The following is a 19476-nucleotide window of genomic DNA, read 5'->3' as shown; positions in this document are numbered from 1 at the left end:
TCCTTCAATTGATTTCCTTTGCACTATTAAGAAAGGTGATGGGTTGTTTATTGCTACTATTTGGTTGTAGTTTGTGGAGTTTTCTTGCCCTGTGAGTTCTTTTCATGTGGGTGTTTCTCATGGCAGACACTTCAATTGAGCTCTATAAACTTTTCCATTGTATCTAATCAATCCTATTCTTCATACTATTGCTATTTATTGATCAAATTAAATCAGGTCCTTGTTTTTTGTCTCCTTCATAATAAATGGGAATCAGCTAATATTAAATATACACATATACACAGGAAGTAGCACTGAACATTTATTTTTAAAAAATTAGAAACTGCAAAGCAATAATTCATTTTTTAAAATCACATTAAAGTCTAAAAGAAGTGCTTTTGCTATTAAAATAGTTGTACACTGTATGTTCCTACAGTGCTGTAATAGAAGTAAGTATGGATTTTCTACCTGTTGTATCCAACCCCTCAGATTTCCAAATGCTTGTTTATAGGGTTCCGTTTTGCATTAATCGGGATGTGTGCAATTTTGTTTAATCATGAGTAACCAGAACAGCTTCTCTGGTATTTGAACTCTTAATTATATTAGCTGACCTGCAGTGTGTGCATAGTCTCAGAGGGCTATTTATTTATTTTATACCGATCTGTTTCTTGTCAGTACTTACAGTGCTTTTAAACAAAAGATTAATTAGGGCACTCGCTAGCTATTCTCAGCACAGTTGCTTTAGAACAAATATTTAGAGCAGTTATTCATGGATATGCTTTTAGGGACAAAAAGATTACATTCAGGTAATTGTTCAATTGAACAAAGCCACATTTCTCCAGTATCTTCTTCGCAGGGGAAAATAGAACATACACTAGAAGTTGCATATATAGTCTCTATCTGTTTTTATTCCTCTATAATTGCTTAAAACGAATGAATGAACAAAGAATAACTAAATCTTCTATAATGTTACGAGAGCGCCTTGAATTTAGCAGCATTTCTGAACAAAATGCTGGCAACAAGAATACTCCTCCACCACCTCCTCCAAAGAAACTAGCAGTTCTATCTCACCGGTTTCCATTAACTGCTTGCATTATCTACATTTTCTGCCCACATGAGCAAACCAAGTGAGTCACGACAGTGAAAGACTTGGCACAACCAATTTTAGAAAGAGGCTGCATTGTTAAAACACACTCACATGCACAACTTCTTTATATTTTAAAATACAATAGCACAGTCACAGGGGAGATGCATAACAGAAAAGGCAACACTCTTTCCCCCCTTCCGATACCTGGTTGGTTAGGAAAATTAAATTGCTCTGATGTAAGTTCTTGTAAGTAACATTCCATTTATAAAAGCCACAAAGAATGTACAAAACGTATTAGTATGTTCTTTAGGATTGTTTCCAGTTTTTTTTAAATGGTAGAATTTTTGGTGTAGTAGTTTGAGCCCTCGGTGGCGCAGTGTGTTAAAGCGCTGAGCTGCTGAATTTGCTGACCAAAAGGTCTCAGGTTCGAATCCAGGGAGCAGAGTGAGCACCCACTGTTAGCCCCAGCTTCTGCCAACCTAGCAGTTTGAAAACATGCAAACGTGAGTAGATCAATAGGTCTACTCCAGCGGGAAGGTAACGGCGCTCCATGCAGTCATGCCGGCTACATAACCTAGGAGGTGTCTACGGACAATGCCGGCTCTTCGGCTTAGGAATGGAGATGAGCAACACCCTAAGACATGACTGGACTTAATGTCAGGGGAAAACCTTTACTTTTACCTTAGTTTGAGCCTTAGACTACAACTCTGAAGCCTAGATTGGGAATCCCCACTCAGCCATAAAAACCTACTGGGTGACTTCAGCCAAGTTTCATCCTCTCAGCCCCAGAACATAACAAACCTCCCCTGAATAAATCTTGTCAAGGAAACCCTATGAGAAGGACACCATAAACTGGAGTTGACTGGAAGGCATATACCAATGAAATTGTCACATGTCAGGAATGCATTCAATCGGGTAAATAGTTCTCATCACTTATTTCTTCTAGTGCTGTTGCATCTTCCACCTACATTATTGTCTGCTCCCCAAATGCTCACATACATAGCTGTTCAAAGAATAGGAATCCCTGCATAAAAAGAAATGGAAAATCAATAATAAGTCCCATGGGGGAAATACATTTTATAAAGTCAGAAAGGATATAGGACAATATCTCAGGCAGTCATCCACCCCAATTTCTAAACAATTCAAAAACCTTAAGGAAATGAAGGAAAAATCTTCTTCTAAACTCAAGAATTGTTATGAAACAGGAGAAAATGACAGAAACACATGGGATGGGATCCGTCAGATTCCCCTTCAATTAATTGATTTGGTGACATGGGGGGATAGGTGTTCCTATGGGTGGTGTCCTACGAAGCAGTGAAGCTCCGGTAATATCCCAAAATCCAGCCACCTAATCCTTGCACAGTATTTTTTAAATTAAATGTATTCAGTAGAAATTGTGCTTCTTCAGAAGATCGCTACTATGCTTTCGCTTGATTATAACCTTTCAAAATCACTTTTTCCTGCCTTTTCTTTCCCTTTTCTTCAAACTAGAGTTAGCAATCCATAAAAAACATTGGGAGGGAAAGCAGACAAACCCATGGGGAGAAATAGGGGTCTGCCTTTTAAGAACAATGTCGCCTGTCTCCTTGGGAATAGGGGCACTGGGAGGGAGAGCAGAAGAGACCATGGAGAGGAACAAGGTCTGCCTGCGCTCACTCATGTAATAAATTTGAAAACTGACAATTTAGGTGAAATGCAAGAAACAACACCTTGTGATGGGTATGGATAAATGATATGATTTGTTTTTTAATGCAACAAGACTAAGGACTTAATCACACGAGGGACTCTGACCCATGCCGTTTCACCAGTCTTCATGATAAAATGGCAGGGATGGGGGTCGCCGTGCACACCGCTTTGTCGTGGCAACACCTCCCCCTTCACATGGGGGACGCATCACCAAATTAGTGTGGACCCGTACTGGCTCCATTGGAGCCACCACAACATAGGCAGGCTCCTGTGTTTGGAGGGAAGCATCCAGTGGAAGGACACTTCCACCGCAGTTGTGGGTGGGGCCTCTGCAAGAAGTCCAGCTATGTTGTGTGATGGGCAATGTGTCATCCGTTGCTGGACTGGTGGAGACATGTCCCAGTACACTAAAAAAGCCCTATATGATAAAGTGGTAAGCGTCATGGTAATATGACGTTTCTCATGGTATGTGGTCCACAGTGATTGAACTAACAACTCTTACTATTAATTAATGCCTTGTCTTTCTAATTGACTGTTCGGAATTCCAAGAGTCAAGAAGATAATGATATATTATTTAAAGAGTAGATCAAGTCAAGACTGTGGAATAGACTGTAGAATTGTTCAAGCCAATTCTGACTTTGGGCAACCCTAAAGCAAATCTATAATAGGGTATTCTTGGCAAGATTTGTTCAGAAGGGGTTTGCTTCTGAATAGCGTGACTTACCCAAGGCCATCCATTGGGATTCCATGACCGAGTGGGGATTTGCACCCTAGTCTCCAAAGTCATCGTCCAAAGCTCAAACTGTTATAGAACACTGGCTCTCACTTTTGCAATAGACCACCATCTAATTTCTGCCCTTCAACACAACCAAGGCTTTTTCTTCCCCTTCTGCCTCTGGAAGGCAGTTAGCTCTTCCTAGATTTCAACTTTTTATGTTCCAATAGCATTCTATCACAATGACCACTATTGTACTTGAAGAACTAACCCTCAGAACTAACCCTCAACACACACCCAGCGTAAAGACACAATGGTGCCACCCCCCACTTTCACATATAGAAGGTAAGCAGGCTTGTAGAGCAATATTAACACCAGCACTTAGAAAAGTCACCCTTTGGGTGGTTTACATCAATATAATACTCTTTTATGCAGTTGTGAGAACATTAGGTAGTTTTTAAAGTGGTGTGGTTACATCAGTGGGGTGATGGGAAAAGCTCTTGCTGTTATTATTGAAAACTTCTCTACTGGCTTCCAATAGCAAGACAGCCTTTTCTCATTACAGAAATTATTCCTGATATGTTTTCCATAGTGCAATGCTGCGGTCTATGCCATTGCTGCCATCATGACCGTCACTAGCATCTGCCAGTGGAGACACAAGACTATATAGGGTGGATTCGAGGTTTCCAGGTTTTCAAAACAATTGAAATTCATGGCTTAGTGGGTTTACAATTGGGCAATGGTTATTAACAAAGTTATGTTCTACCTCAATTCCAGATAAGTATATTGATTTCTCTGTAAAATTAATAGATGTCCCATATTCTCCAAACACAGCTTCCACATTTCTGTCAGTACATTTGGTGTCATTTCTTTGGCATTTGCATCATTTCAAAATGGTTAAAAAGTGACTTTAATATCAGATTTAGCTAGATCTACCAATTTGTTCCTCTCATAATTCCATTTGTTATTTAAGTCTTAGGAATGAAAGGCTTTTTCCATTCACGTATTTGACATGGAATGTTCCAAAACAACAGATATTGAGCTCAAAATGGCATATAATTCCTCAACTCAAAAGTAAATTCCACTCAGGTCAGTGGGATCATCCAGTTAAGTAGAGAAAACACATACACGTTTGTTTTTCCTTCTAAATAAAGAATTCCAATCTTCTGATAATTTTGTCCATCTTCACTGCAAGTTTCCTAGTTTGAGCATTAACATTAGGATTGACTTTGTTCTTGTCCCTGTCCTTCTCCAGGCCTGATCTTCTATCCAACCTTATGCAAACATCACTGACCAAAAGGTAGATGAGAGCGAGGTGAGCACCCATCTGTCAGCTCCAGCTCCCCAGGTGGGGACATGGGAGAAGCCTCCCACAGGATGATAAAACATCCTGGCGTCCTTTGGGCAACATCCTTGCAGATGGCCAATTTTCTCACACCAGAAGCGACTTGCAGTTTCTCAAGTTGCTCCTGACACACACAAAAAAACATGGATCAGATGCCCAGTGAAATAGTTTGGGGAGAGCAGGAGTTTCAGTCCTGGCATTTGTGTCACAAAGTGACTAAATGGCGAGTCTACATGGATGGTTAATCCATGGCCAGTTTGGGCCATATATGCTCTGGATTGACCCTGGAGGCAGACACACACATCATCCTGAAAACATTATGGATCAAGATCCACACAGTTTAACCAGACTGAGATCCCATTGGCCCTCTTGGATCATCACCTTACCATCTGTGTCACTACTCCCAGTCGCAGAGCTGAAACTACAGGAAAGGAGATTTCACCTGAACATTAGGAAGAACTTTCTCACTGTGAGAGCTGTTCAGCAGTGGAACTCTCTGCCCCAGAGTGTGGTCGAGGCACCTTCTTTGGAGGTTTCTAAGCAGAGGCTGGATGGCCATCTGTCGGGGGTGCTTTGAATGTGATTGGAAGGGGGTTGGACTGGACGGCCCACAAGGTCTCTTCCAACTCTATAATTCTATGATTCTATGTTGATCGTTACATCTCAGCCAGTTTATGTGCATACATGAGTCCCTTTGGAGAGATAAAGCGAGGTAATAATAATAATAATAATAATAATAATAATAATAATAATAATAATAATAATAATAGACCAAAAGCTTCCTTTGAATTTAAGACTTATTTCTCAAACCAAGCAGCAAGAAAGCTTTAGTAGAGAACCATTTACTCTGCGTGCTTACCCGCCAAGAAAGCAAGAGGCTATTTACACTTTCAGCTGATACCTCCACATACTCTTCAGGACTGAACCTTGAGGACAGATCGAATAGCTGATGTGAGAAAGCTGAAAAAGCATATTGATCCCTTTAAGAATTACTACATTTTTCACTATTACTGGCACATGCATACAAGAAGCAAGTTAAGTGTTTCTGAAAGCCAAAGAGCAGGTGTCCAAATATAAAGGCTTTCTAAGTTTGGCTGCCGCAGTGATTGTGAGGTTTCCTAAGAACTATAAATTATATGATAGGAGTGTGTGTCACACATGAAAGCAAGAAGCAATGATTTTCAAATGACAGGTTGCATGAATTCGAGGAGCAGGTTGCCAAATTGCCTGAAATGACTCCGGGGATTCAATTTTAGCTCAAGAGTTAGAAATGAGAGGTAACTCCAAGAAGAAGAGAAAATGCAGTTGGATGCTTCACTATTGTTGAATACATTCGTTCCATCAAAATTATGGTACATTAAATAGCAACATAAGCCAGTTACTTTTTTTGCATTACAAATGGCCAGTTGGTTTAGACCAGTGATTCCTAACCTTTTTTTGACCAAGGACCACTTTGACCAGGGAGTACTCTCCAATATTAGTACCAAAAGGGTTACGAATAAGTTTTTGGTCCGCTTTAGATTCGGTTTGGTTATTTGGGGTGCTGATTTGGAAAGCTGCATTGGATAGACCACATCAGCTCTAGTTTTTGATACAGAACATATGTCACCCATCTGCTCGCCCACAGAAAACCATATTTAATCATCTAGAACAGTAGTTTTCAACCTGGGGTCCCCAGATGTTTTTGGCCTACAACTCCCAGAAATCCCAGCCATTTTACCAGCTGTTAGGATTAATGGGAGTTGAAGGCCGAACACATCTGGGGACCCCAGGTTGAGATCTAGAGCTGAATCTGAATCAGCACCCCAAATAACCCCAGGAACAGGCTTAAAACGGAGACAACAAGGCACCCCCACTTCCAGGCGCCACATAGAATGGATCCGCTCAGGGGAGGAGGAGAAGCAGCAGTCAGGAGGCTTGTTGTCGCACCTTTTGTGGGTAGTCAGCCTCTCCTCTCCCAACATCCCCTATATAGTGCCCCTATGGCACTATAAGAGGGTTTTGCGAGACCAGTCGCTCTCATTGCAACAGTGTAGTAACGGTGAGACCACAGACCGTATTTTAGTTCTTGGGGACCACTGGTGGTCCATTGACCACAGGTTGGGAACCACTGGTTTAGAGCAATAGAATAGAAAGTACACCTGACAAAGAGGGCAGATTGAGTTCTTATTGTCACCAACTGATAGAGGATATGATTACTCTCAAAGATGTTCACTTTGGTTCTGAGATCATCGATATGCTATCATTGTTAACAGTGAAGGTATTGTTTAATACGTTTTAAAATGTTTTAATGTATTATATAATTCTATTTTAAAATGTTGATTTTCATTGCACATTGTCTTTAAGGCATCAAGTGGTTGCCTAAGTGTAAAGCTGCCTTGAGTCCCCTCCGGGGTTGAGAAAGGTGGGGTAGAAATGTCATAAACAAACAAACAAACAAATAAATAAATAGGGAAGCTATTGTGCTAGAAACCTTTATCCTGAGCGGACCCACCTGGAACTGAGTTCTGTTTTGGTATCCAAATGGTTAAGAATTACAACTGACCCTAACTTGATTTGTTTGGCCCACTTAATTGTGGAATGTGTTCTCTACTTCTCAAATAAAAATATAAATTCCACAAATAGAAAAGGATCAACCATCTCTGTTTTAGATTGATGACGAGGATGATGATGATGATGATAAAATGCCATTTTGAACTTATTTCTAACCAATTTATTAATGTAAGCTTTCTCCAAAATGCTAGGCTGGGATGGAGCTCCCATGATGCTGAGCTAGTCAATGGTTGGGAAGGATGGAAACTCTAATCTAGAGTGAGAAAGATTGGAAAAGGTTGGAAAAGGTTAGTTTTAAATTAACATGAATGCCTTTTCCCTTTTTGGAAATGAACTTGCTGCAGAAGGGGAAAACCCTGAAAGGGAAATGAGAAGGAAACTTGGTAAATTTTGACTTAAGTTTTTATAGAACCCCTGCGAATGATTTTAGCTGAAGCAAAAACCTGCTGTGAGATTTTTTTTAAATGTATGAAAAGAAAAGAAAAATCTCCCAATGAAGCACATTTTCACCCCATTAGACATACCAGGTCACATTCCACATTGCCTTCCTGCTCTGAAAGCCAGTCGGTGGCGGATTCAAACAATTCCAGCCTACGATAGCTTTTCAGGGATGGGATCATATTTGTGCAAAACCCAGGATGGCAAAGAATGCTAATAAATGCTGAAGCCAGCCAGCAGCTTTTCCAAATGTTCTAGGCCGACATAATCCAGTTACCCATTGTTTGATGCACTGCCGCTTTTGCAGCCATTATCAGCACACGAGGCGATACACTGCAAGCAACCCAAGGAAGTATAAAAATATAGATCAACATATTCCTTTGACTTCACTGGGGGCTGAGATCTATTGAGCTGAACTGACGCCAACGCCTCTCTGTTGCTTGGATATGTTAGAATCCCTGGATGGATATTCAGCCGTGATTCCGATCACAGCAGGGGAGAAAGCGCTGTGCGGCAGTCGAGCTGAAAAGCTTAAATTGCCTTAAAGGATTATCTGGAACAAACAAGATAAATGTAATCAGTCCTTTACATCTGACTAAACTCCTGCATGAACATAATGATCTACTGTGCAGTTCAAGGAACTACAAATCTGCCATTTACAGGACATTTCAGAAGCAGAGGACATATCAACCCAACACTATAAGGATTTTTTAAAGCAAAACAGGCATCAGCAAAAAATAGAATGTGTACATTTGTAGCTCTAAAGGAAGAATTAGTTACACCACAGGAAATATAGAATCATAGAATTGGAAGAGACCTCATGGGCCATCCAGTCCAACCACCTGTCAAAAAGCAGGAAAATCGCATTCAATCACATCCAGCCTCTGTTTAAAAACCTCCAAATAAGGAGCATCCACCACATTCCACGGCAGAGTGAGGATTTGTAAAAGGCACCATGATGTAATGGGTTGACTGGAAAGACATGTGTCAGCAGCTGATTGGCTAAGCGTGCCAGGAGCCAATATTATGATTGGCTGCTGTCTCTGGCTTGCTGCTGAGAGAAACTGTTTGAAAAGGTACTTTTACCTCAGAGAGCGAAGAGGTAACAGCTATGGAATTAATGGCTGCTGTCTCTCTGAAGCCTGATCAATTTTAAGGCAATGGGGCATATTTAAAAGCTGTTTTAAAGGTCTGTTTATTCCCTCTGTTCTCTGTAAGATATCAGAGAGACTACTGTATATATTGTTGCTCTGTTTGACCTATTGAACTGAAGTAAAGTTACTGTTACTTATTTCACAAACCCGAGTGGCACGTTATTATACTGCAGGGTAAACTTTGGTTCAGAAGCCATGATAAAGCTTCTATTTCTTTACACCTACAACATCCAACAAATCGCATTCAAAGCACTCCCGACAGATGGCCATCCAGCCTCTATTTAAAAACCTCCAAAGAAGGAGCCTCCAACACAGTCCGGGGCAGAAAGTTCCACTGCCGAACAGCCCTCACTGTGAGGAAGTTCTTCCTAATGTTCAGGTGGAATCTCCTTTCCTGTGGTTTGAAGCCGTTGTTCCGCATCCTAATCTCCAGAGCAGCAGAAAACAAGCTTAGTTCCTCCTCCCTATGACTTCCCCTCACATATTTATACATGGCCTTCATCATGTCGCCTCTCAGCCTTCTCTTCTTCTCTTCTGAATAGATATGGTGACCTTCCTGATACTTGTTGAACAACAACCCCTAGTATTCCTCACTATTAGGTATGATGGTAAGGTCTGCTGGAACCTGCAGTGCCAAACACATCTGAAAAGTTCAATTAATTGGCATGATTGCTGAATGCTGCAACTTTCACATGCAGGGGAAGGGCAAATGAAACTGAGTAAGTGGATAACAACCCTTTATCATCAAAGTTCTGGGAAAGCCCCGTGGTTTGGAAGGGAGGGAAAGGTTGCCATGCCCTGTAACAAACACCACAATTGAATGTAGTTTCAAAACTGAAATTCCAAGTTGATCTGCTGTAATTTGGCTGGGAAGGTTGCTTTTCATTACAATGTTCCCTTGGTGTTTAGTTCAGGACTTCCATGGATACCAAAATCCTTAGAAACTCCAACCCCATTACATTCAATACATTCATAAAATGATGCTCTTTATATAAAATGGCGAACTCAGGTTTGTCATTGAAGGCTTTCATGGCCGGGATCACAGGGTTGTTGTATGTCTTTCGGGCTATGTGGCCATGATCCAGAAGCATTCTCTCCTGACGTTTCGCCCACATCTATGGCAGGCATCCTCAGAGGTTGTGAGGTAAGGAGTTTCTCAGGTTTGTTTTTGTTGGGGTTTTTTTGGGGGGGAGGGATGGAATAATGTGTTGTTAAAGGCTTTCATGACCAGAATCACTGGATTGCTGTGAGTTTTCCGGGCTGTATGGCCATGTTCCTTCTGACATTTCGCCCACATCTAAGGCAGGCATCCTCGTAACAGACGTCACAACCTCTGAGGATGCCTGCCATAGATGTGGGTGAAACATCAGGAGAGAATGTTTCTACAACATGGCCATACAGCCCGAAAAACTAACAGCAAACCCAGGGATGGAATATTTTCAAACTATGAATGTGGATGCAGACAACGTGGATGCGGAAGGCCAAGTGTACACATTCTAAAAACAAAATTAGAGGGTGAGCAACAAGGAGATGGTGGCTTGAAAACCATGGCTAGAAATAGAGTACAGTGATGGCAAAGTCTGCAAAGAGTTCAGTGACAGGGATCACCCAAAGAATGAAAAGAAGTATATTGCAATATGTCAAAATGACAAAATTTCACTCCCAGTGTATAAGTCTTCCCTCCATATACTATGACCACTCAAACATTTGTTTGTTTGGTTGCATACTGCAATTCGCTTCTGGTGTAAGAGAATCAGCCATCTACAGACATGTTGCCCAGGGGATGCCCTGATGTGTTACTAACCTGCGGGGAGGCTTTTCTCATGTCCCCGTCTCTCATACTTGCAGGAACACCTCAGCAAGCTAGAGTCCAAAAGGGGCAGGTAAAAACCTGGAACCTCAATCAGTGGCTGATGCTGGATGAGAGACTCCTTCCTGGGCACACAGAAGATTGGGAGACTTGGAAGGCACTGAACAGACTGCACTTTGGCCCCACGAGATGCAGAGCTAACCTTAATAAATGGGGCTACAAAGTGAAGTCCACAGCATGCAAGTGTGGAGAAGAGCAAACCACAGACCACTTACTACAATACAATGAGCCCTGCCACATGCACAGTGGAGGACCTTCTTACAGCAATACCAGAGGCACTCCAAGTGTCCAGCTTCTGCTCAAAGAACATTTAGTATAATGCCAAATTTTTAATTTTGTGGTTTTTTACACATTATAGCTGTATTCTCAATTTGCTTCTGACATGATAAAAAAAAAAAACCACCCACACATCATAACATGGGGCATTGTGGTAGCAAAAAGTGTATACAGTAAAAGGGATGCATTTTTTAAAAAAAGAAAAAGAAAAGGTGGCCAGAATATGATATTTTATAGTAGGAATGCTTGGACAGTAAACACATTTACACATGGAATAAGCAGAGTCCTAAATATGGGGAAGAGCTGATTTACCAATTGGTATGCTATACTTCAAGGAGCCCCGGTGGCGAAGTGTGTTAAAGCACTGAGCTGCTGAACTTGCAGACCGAAAGGTGCCAGGTTCAAACCCCGGGAGCGGCGTGAGCGGCTGCTGTTAGCTCCAGCTTCTGCCAACCTAGCAGTTTGAAAACATGCCAATGTGAGTAGATTAATAGGTACCGCTCTGGCGGGAAGGTAACGGCGCTCCATGCAGCCATGCCGGCCACATGACCTTGGAGGTGTCTACGGACAACGCCGGCTCTTCGGATTAGAAATGGAGATGAGCACCAACCCCCAGAGTCAGACATGACTGGACTTAACGTCAGGGGAAAACCTTTACCTTTTACCTTATGCTATACTTCAGAGGAAGAAAGTGAAAATCCACTTTTGAGTATTCCTTGCCTAAAAAAAATTAGCGGGTTGCCATAAGTCAACAGGCAACTTGAAGGCATGCATATACATACACACACAGACATGCCTCTTCTCTGGCCAAGAAAATTAATTAACATTTAAACCTGACCTTTTCACACCCAATACAAAAATGCATCGGTAGGGACTTGTATCTATAGGATTTCTTGGCATTTCAGCCCAGATCATTAAGGGCCTAGGATTGTTATTGGGAGTATTTTCTTTCCACTCAGCTAAAGAAACGGATCAATATAACTCTTGCTGCAACGAGTGACTCACTATGTGGACTTTGAGAGGTGTCAGTTTAAAATTTCTTTAGTTAATTAGAAATGAGACAGAAGGACAAGACTGGGAGCGGGTTCCTCCTCTCTGGGCTTTTTACAGAAGGGACTTGCTTGGATTGTGCTGCAGAAAGGGAACAAGAAGACATAAGGAAAGGAACCCCAGCTGGTACTGTTACAGTAGAGTCTCACTAATCCAAGCCTCACTTATCCAAGCCTCTGGATAATCCAAGCCATTTTTGTAGTCAATGTTTTCAATATATCATGATATTTTGGTGCTAAATTCGTAAATACAGTAATTACATTATAACATTACTGCGTATTGAACTACCTTTTCTGTCCAATTTGTTGTATAACAGGATGTTTTGGTGCTTAATTTGTAAAATCATAACCTAATTTGATGTTTAATAGGCTTTTCCTTAATCCCTCCTTATTATCCAAGTTATTCGCTTATCCAAGCTTCTGCCGGCCCGTTTAGCTTGGATAAGTGAGACTCTACTGTATTAGAAATCTGATCTTTCCTGAAACTTGAATGGGGAGAAACGTCCAATTTCAAAAACATATTCTGGACAGATGCCCGGAAGATGCAACCCAAAGTCTACTGAAATGCTATTACCTCTCAAACACTTACTCTCCCTGTTGTGGCAGTGCACAGAGTAGGATACTTTTGGATAAAATTCCTGCCTTTTTTGGCAGAATAAACATGTGCAATAGTCATGTGCAAGATTGTTTATTTATATAGTCCTCCAAGAATGTCTTCCTCCCCACTAGTTTTTTATTTTAAGGTTTTCTTGAAGTTAGGCAAATTACTGTTAGTGACAGAGCATTCACAGTCTTAGTACCCTCCTTGTGCTGTTCTCTCCTTCTGTTGGTCTGTTTAACAGGATATGTTTAACATAGGAGTGAGCGCAATGCAAACTCTGGACCATACAGGACCCCAAAGCCTGGGCTTCCATCAACCCCCTCCCCACTTTCATTTTAAGTCCCTGCCCCCCCGTGTCCCCCACATTCAGCAATTTCCCATGTTTTTAGCTCCTTTGATCTGCTATAGGCACCAACCAGACAAAAAAGTTACCTTCATGCCTTCTCCATTATACAGTGATGCCTTGAGTTACAAGTTTAATTAGTTCCGTGACTTTGCTCTTAACTCAAATTGCTCTTACCTCAAAGCATTTCCCCCATTGAAATGCTGTTAATCCATTCCAGCCCCCAAACCGTCCCTCCATTTTTTATGTTTTTTAAATAAGAAAACGTAGTTTATAAATAAGAAATCATGTATAAATGCACATACACATGGAACAATTTAAAAAGAAAGGTCAACTTTAAAATGTTAGAAGCACAAAGTTGTGGCAAGGAAGCACAAAGTGAAGAGGCAGAAGCATCCTTTTCTTCATACTGGACTCATTCTAGCCTCCCTCCCTCTCTTGCTCTCTCCCCTTCTCTCTCTTCATGAAGCCAAACCATACCAGGAATAAAAATCACGCAAAATCAGCTAACCTAACGTTCCTCAAAGCAGACAAGAGCAAAACAGACAGCAATCTCCCAACATGGATAAGAGCACAAGGCACGGAGGCTGCTCCCTTGAAGCCCTAATGTCCTGTATTCTCGCACTAGCACTCCCTCTGGCACTAGCTCTTAACTCAAAACGCTCGTTGTATGTCAAAGCGAAACCTGGGGTAAGTGACAGCTCATAACTAAAAAAGCCCTTAAGTTGAGATATTTGTTTATTATTTATTTACAGTAGTTATACTCCGCCCTTCTCATCCCGAAGGGGACTCAGGGCGGAGCACAGAACACATATATGGCAAACATTCAAAGCTTATTGTAATAATGGCAACATAGACAACAGATAGAGATATATAGAGGCTTTCCCATTTTTCGGCATCTTTGGAGGCTGTGCTTGGTTCTGGCCACCGGGGGTGCTGTCACGAAGAGCTTTCTTTGTTCGTAAACTTCCTCTCCTTTTTTTGATAGAAATACTGAGCATAAATAGCTTTCCACTTTAATACGGTTCCTATTTATCTACTCACATTTGTTTTTGAACTGCTAGGTAGGAAGAAGCTGGGCTAAAGGTCAGGAGGTCACCCTGACCGGGGCTTTGAACTGTCAATCTTCCAGTTGGCAAGATTTGTTGCAGCTTGGTGATTAACCCACTGTACTAAAGCCCAGCCACTTACTCTTAAGTTGAGGTTCCTCTGTCTGTCAAACTTCTTAATGATAAAAAATATGCCTCCATCCCAGATTTCACAGGTGGCCAATGCAGCTTCCAATCTCTAGTTACTACCCCTAGTTTCACACCTACTTAAAAGACATGCTCCCTAAATGGTGAAAGACATCTGTTTGATAACAGATGGTCACCTTTAACTATGTGTCTTGTATTTAGCATGCTTTATTGTTATATTATATTATATTGATTATTATACAGTAGAGTCTCACTTATCCAACACTCGCTTATCCAACGTTCTGGATTATCCTATGCATTTTTGTAGTCAATGTTTTCAATACCTCATGATATTTTGGTGCTAAATTTGTAAATACAGTAATTACTATGTAGCATTACTGCGGATTGAACTACTTTTTCTGTCAAATTTGTTGTATAACATGATGTTTTGGTGCTTAATTTGTAAAATCATAACCTAATTTGATGTTTAATAGGCTTTTCCTTAATCTCTCCTTATTATCCAACATATTCGCTTATCCAACGTTTTGCCGGTCCGTTTACGTTGGATAAGCGAGACTCTACTGTATTTATCTATATGCCACTTTTTCTCTCTTAACAGAGTCTCAAATGGGCAAAGAGACTCAAAACATGATTGATGATTAGAAAGTAAACAGGGGCTTAATTTGCACATCTGATGGTCAGGGTACTTTTTAAATCTTAACAATAAGGATAAAAGTACAGCACCCACTTGCCATTCAAAAGATCACTTTGCAAAACCAGTTACAGCTGGCCCTCTACGTTGCAGGTATCACTCTTTTGGATTTAATCTTTGTGTTCTTTCTAGGAATTTCTAGGTTATCTGGTGTGACTCCATGGTTACCTTAAACCACAGAGCTGGGCTGGGAGGACCTAGGACTCCTAGAAAAACACTTACCTTGGAAACTGTATGTCCACCAGTGTTGTTTTATGGTCAGCTTCTGGGAGACATTGACAGAGTTGCACTGGAGGACCTAAAGATTCCTAGAAATTGTGGCGCAGCTGGTTAGTAACCAGCTGCAATAAATCACTACTGGCAGAGAGGTCGACTTCGAATCCAGCCCGGGTCAGATTGAGCGCCCAACCATTAAATAGGCCAACTCATTGTTGACCTAAGCAACCAAAAGACACCTGCATCTGTCGAGTAGGAAATTTAGGTACCATTCATGCGGGGAGGCTAATTTAACTAATTTACGACACCAGTATGCGGAAGAATGAGGAAGTACTCCATCAAGGACTCAGTGTCACAGTGGATGATGAAGCAACAGCTCCTCCTGTGGCTGAAATTGAGCATACCCTCATGAAGCCAGAAGCTGGAAAATGTTGAATTGCCTCTGTGTCTCTGTCTCTGTCTGTATGTCGTATGTCTAATAGCATTAACTGTTTGCCATGTATATGTACATTGTGATCCGCCCTGAGTCCCCTTTGAGATGAGAAGGGCGGAATATAAATACTGTAAATAAATAAATAAATAAAATAGTGTGGATCTTAAGAGTCGAGCACAAGGGCCCCAAACTAAGTCCCTCCCAACTCCGTAATTCGATTTAAACATGAAAAAACTGAATATCCAGAAGGATAAGAGCTGAGATGAGGCTTTTAGGACCAAAGAAATAGAGAGAGAGAAAGACACCAGCCTCTTTGCTTTGATGGTTTCCTTTCCAGGAAGTGTTAACAACATCGCACCCTTCGTTTTATATGGAGGAGGATGCCCTTTTAAGTGCTCTGGAACGGAGGAGAATTTCAACAGCTCTGTTTCAAAGGAAGAGACAAATGTGTTTGGAATACTTACACTGAGACAGATTTAAAAATACACGTCTTTGAGCAACTATTGCCATGGCAACACTTATCTGTTATCTCTTCCCCATGCCCTGCTCCTTATGAGTAAGAAGGGCTTTGTTTTTCTTTTTGAGGAGCCTCCTAATCTAGTCTCCGTGTAGCATTTACTGGTTTCTGACTAAAAGTATATATCGATCCCAGTAACATATACTCCACAGGCAAAACTTCTGGTCTCCTTCACCTGAAGTCAGGGCTCGTTTGACACCGTAAATGGCTCACATTTATTTATTTATTTATTATTTTATTATTTTATTTATTTACAGTATTTATATTCCGCCCTTCTCACCCTGAAGGGGACTCAGGGCGGATCACATTACACATATAAGGCAAACATTCAATGCCTTAACATAAAACAAAGACAAAGACAAACGCAGGCTCCGAGCGGGCCTCGAACTCATGACCTCTTGGTCAGAGTGATTTGTTGCAGCTGGCTGCAGCTGGCTGCTCACCAGCCTGCGCCACAGCCCGGGCCCAAGTTGATAGTCCCAGCAAGAGTAGACAGGAAACAATCAGGGTCAGGTAACACCTCCCATCAAAGGATACCCCCAGGCAGGAAACAGCCAGGCTTTAAAGCTGCAAGGCCATTCAGTGCTAATTACGGTGGCTAATTGTGACATTCACACTTGCCTCAAACAGGACATTATTCCACAGATATATAAACTTCACTTGCCTAGTTTCCAACAGACCTCACACCGCTGAAGATGCCTGCCGTAGATGTGGGCGAAACGTCAGGAGAGAATGCTTCTGGAACATGGCCACACAACCTGGAAAACTCACAGCAACCTCGTAGACACATTGATCCAACAACTGCCTCTGCAAATCTAATTTATGTACTCGTTTTATTCTAGCTGGAACTAGTTACTGCATTTATTTATTCCCAAATCTGGAGTAAATTAGAAGACAGTATTCTTGTTTTTTGAGAGCCGATGTGAAGCCGTGGTTTGAGTGTTGATCTCATGTTGCATCTACACTTCAGAATGAATGCAGTTTGACACCACTTCAACTGGCTATGGAATCCTGGGAGTTGTAGTTTTAGTAGTGTTCTGGTGCCTCACCAAATGACAACTCCTAGAATACTACAGCACTGAGCCATGGACGTTGAAATTATGCCAAACTGCATTAATCCTACAGTGACTGTAGATGCTCCCTAGGATTCTGGGAAATGAGGATTCAATCCCTGAATGGCCATGGAAAGGCACTGGGTGACCCTGGCCAAGTCACACTCTCTCAACCGCTTACCAAACCACAAAAGAAACACTCCTCTGAACAAAGCTGCCCAGGAAAATTCCTGTGATGAATCTTCTTTGGAGTTGCCATGCGTCAGAAATTACTTAAGGCACGCAACAACAGCAACAAGAATTCTTGTTTTCTCCTTCACAGCATGGCTAAATGATGGGACAATCGCAGACATCATGACTGCATAATGATGAACCAAAAACTGCCATATACACACACAGGAGTATGTATATACTGAGGAGCCCCGATGGCAAAGTGTGTTAAAGCACTGAGCTGCTGAACTTGCAGACCGAAAGGTCCCAGGTTCAAATCCCGGGAGCGGAGTGAGCGCCCGCTGTTAGCTCCAGCTTCTGCCAACCTAGCAGTTCGAAAACATGCAAATGTGAGTAGATCAATAGGTACCACTCCGGCGGGAAAGGTAAGGGCGCTCCATGCAGTCATGCCGGCCACATGACCTTGGAGGTGTCTACGGACAACGCCAGCTCTTCGGCTTAGAAATGGAGATGAACACCAACCCCCAGAGTCAGACATGACTGGACTTAACATTAGGGGAAATCTTTACCTTTTTTACACACACAGGGCTGTGGTGGCACAATGGGTTAAACCCTTGTGCTGCTGAATCTGCTGACCTGAAGGTTGGCAGTTTGAATCAGCGAGATGGGGTGAGCTCCCATCTGTCAGCCCTAGCTCTTGCCAACATACCAATACGAAAACATGCAAATGTGAGTAGATAAATAGGTACTGCTTCAGTGGAAAAGGGCAATCTTGCCAGCCAAATGACGTAGAGGTAACACAATGCAGGCTCCTCGGCTTGAACAACCTCCAAAGCCGGAAATGAAAGAAATCTCTGCCTTTGTCTGTGTTGTATGTCTCATTGTATGTTTGTAAATAAGGCATTGAATGTTTCCCTTTGTCTGCTCGATGATACTGTAATCCGCTCTGAGTCCCTCCAAGGAGAAGGGCAAAATGTAAATAAATACAGTGTATAAGCATGTTGTACATTGACAAGAATGCTGATCAGTCACTGGGAGACTAGTAGAAGCCTTTCTGTTACTCACTCCCACCCCGCCTGCACAAAGCTCATAGCCACAAGCACTACTTAGGTATCAAATTCAACAGTCATAAAGGATCCCAGATGTGCAGGTTTCAAAATCCATAAAACGTTCAGGAAAATAGCATTTTGTGCACAGTAAATGTTTTTGCACAATTTTCTGCACAGAAAATAATTTTTCTGAATTTCCCTCATAGTCCAAAACTACAAAGATTCTTTACTGTCTAGAGTTCTCTTTGTTGGGTGATTCCAACATTTGAGATAGTCCTTTTTGTTTTTTAAAAAAGGCTTCAATCGGAGCCCCTGGTAATGCAGTGGGTCAAACCGCTGAGCTGATGGACTTGCTGATCTAAATGTTGATGGTTTGAATATGGGGAGCAGTTAGCCCCAGCTTAGTAAACATGTAAATGTGAGTAGATCAATAGGTACCACTCCAGCGGGAAGGTAACGGTGCTCCATGCAGTCATGTTGGCCACATGACCTTGGAGGTGTTTACAGAAATGCTGGCCCTTTGGCTTAGAAATGGAGATGAGCACAATTTGAAACAAAAAAACACCAGTTGAAACAAAAAAAGTAAAGGTTTTCCCCTGACGTTAAGTCTAGTTGTGTCCCCAGAGTCGGACATGACTAGACTTAATGTCAGGGGGAAACCTTTACTTTACTTTTTTTTTGTTTCAACTGGTTCAAAAAACATTTTTGAATCACCTTCCCATCTCAACCATTAATTCACCATGCAATTTGACTTCAGTTTAAGTGTCATTACGTAATGCAATGAAGTCATGAGACCTGCAGTTTGGTGAGGCATCAGATGTTCAAAAACATTGTAAAACTACAGATCAGAGGATTCCATAGCATTGAGCCATGGCACTTAAAACAGGTATCAAACTGCATTAGTTCTGTGGTGTAAGTGCACCCAGAGAAGCAAACTGGTGTGCTGTTGTGTACCATATATACTTGAGTATAAGCCGACCCAAATATAAGCCGAGGCACCTAATTTTACCACAAAAAACTGGAATAACTTATTGACCCAAGTATAAGATGAGGGT

At 41.6% G+C, this 19476-nt stretch overlaps 1 long non-coding RNA gene across 1 annotated transcript in view; it reads right to left on the bottom strand.

Moving 5' to 3' along the window:
* The window catches only part of LOC134293729 (uncharacterized), a 55276-nt gene that overhangs the window by 25203 nt on the left and 10597 nt on the right, over window positions 1-19476 (bottom strand). The window lies entirely within an intron of this gene.

This window comes from Anolis carolinensis, chromosome 1 (assembly GCF_035594765.1).
Source record: "Anolis carolinensis isolate JA03-04 chromosome 1, rAnoCar3.1.pri, whole genome shotgun sequence".
Lineage (NCBI taxonomy): Eukaryota > Metazoa > Chordata > Lepidosauria > Squamata > Dactyloidae > Anolis > Anolis carolinensis.
This window is presented reverse-complemented; position numbering and strand designations above follow the sequence as displayed.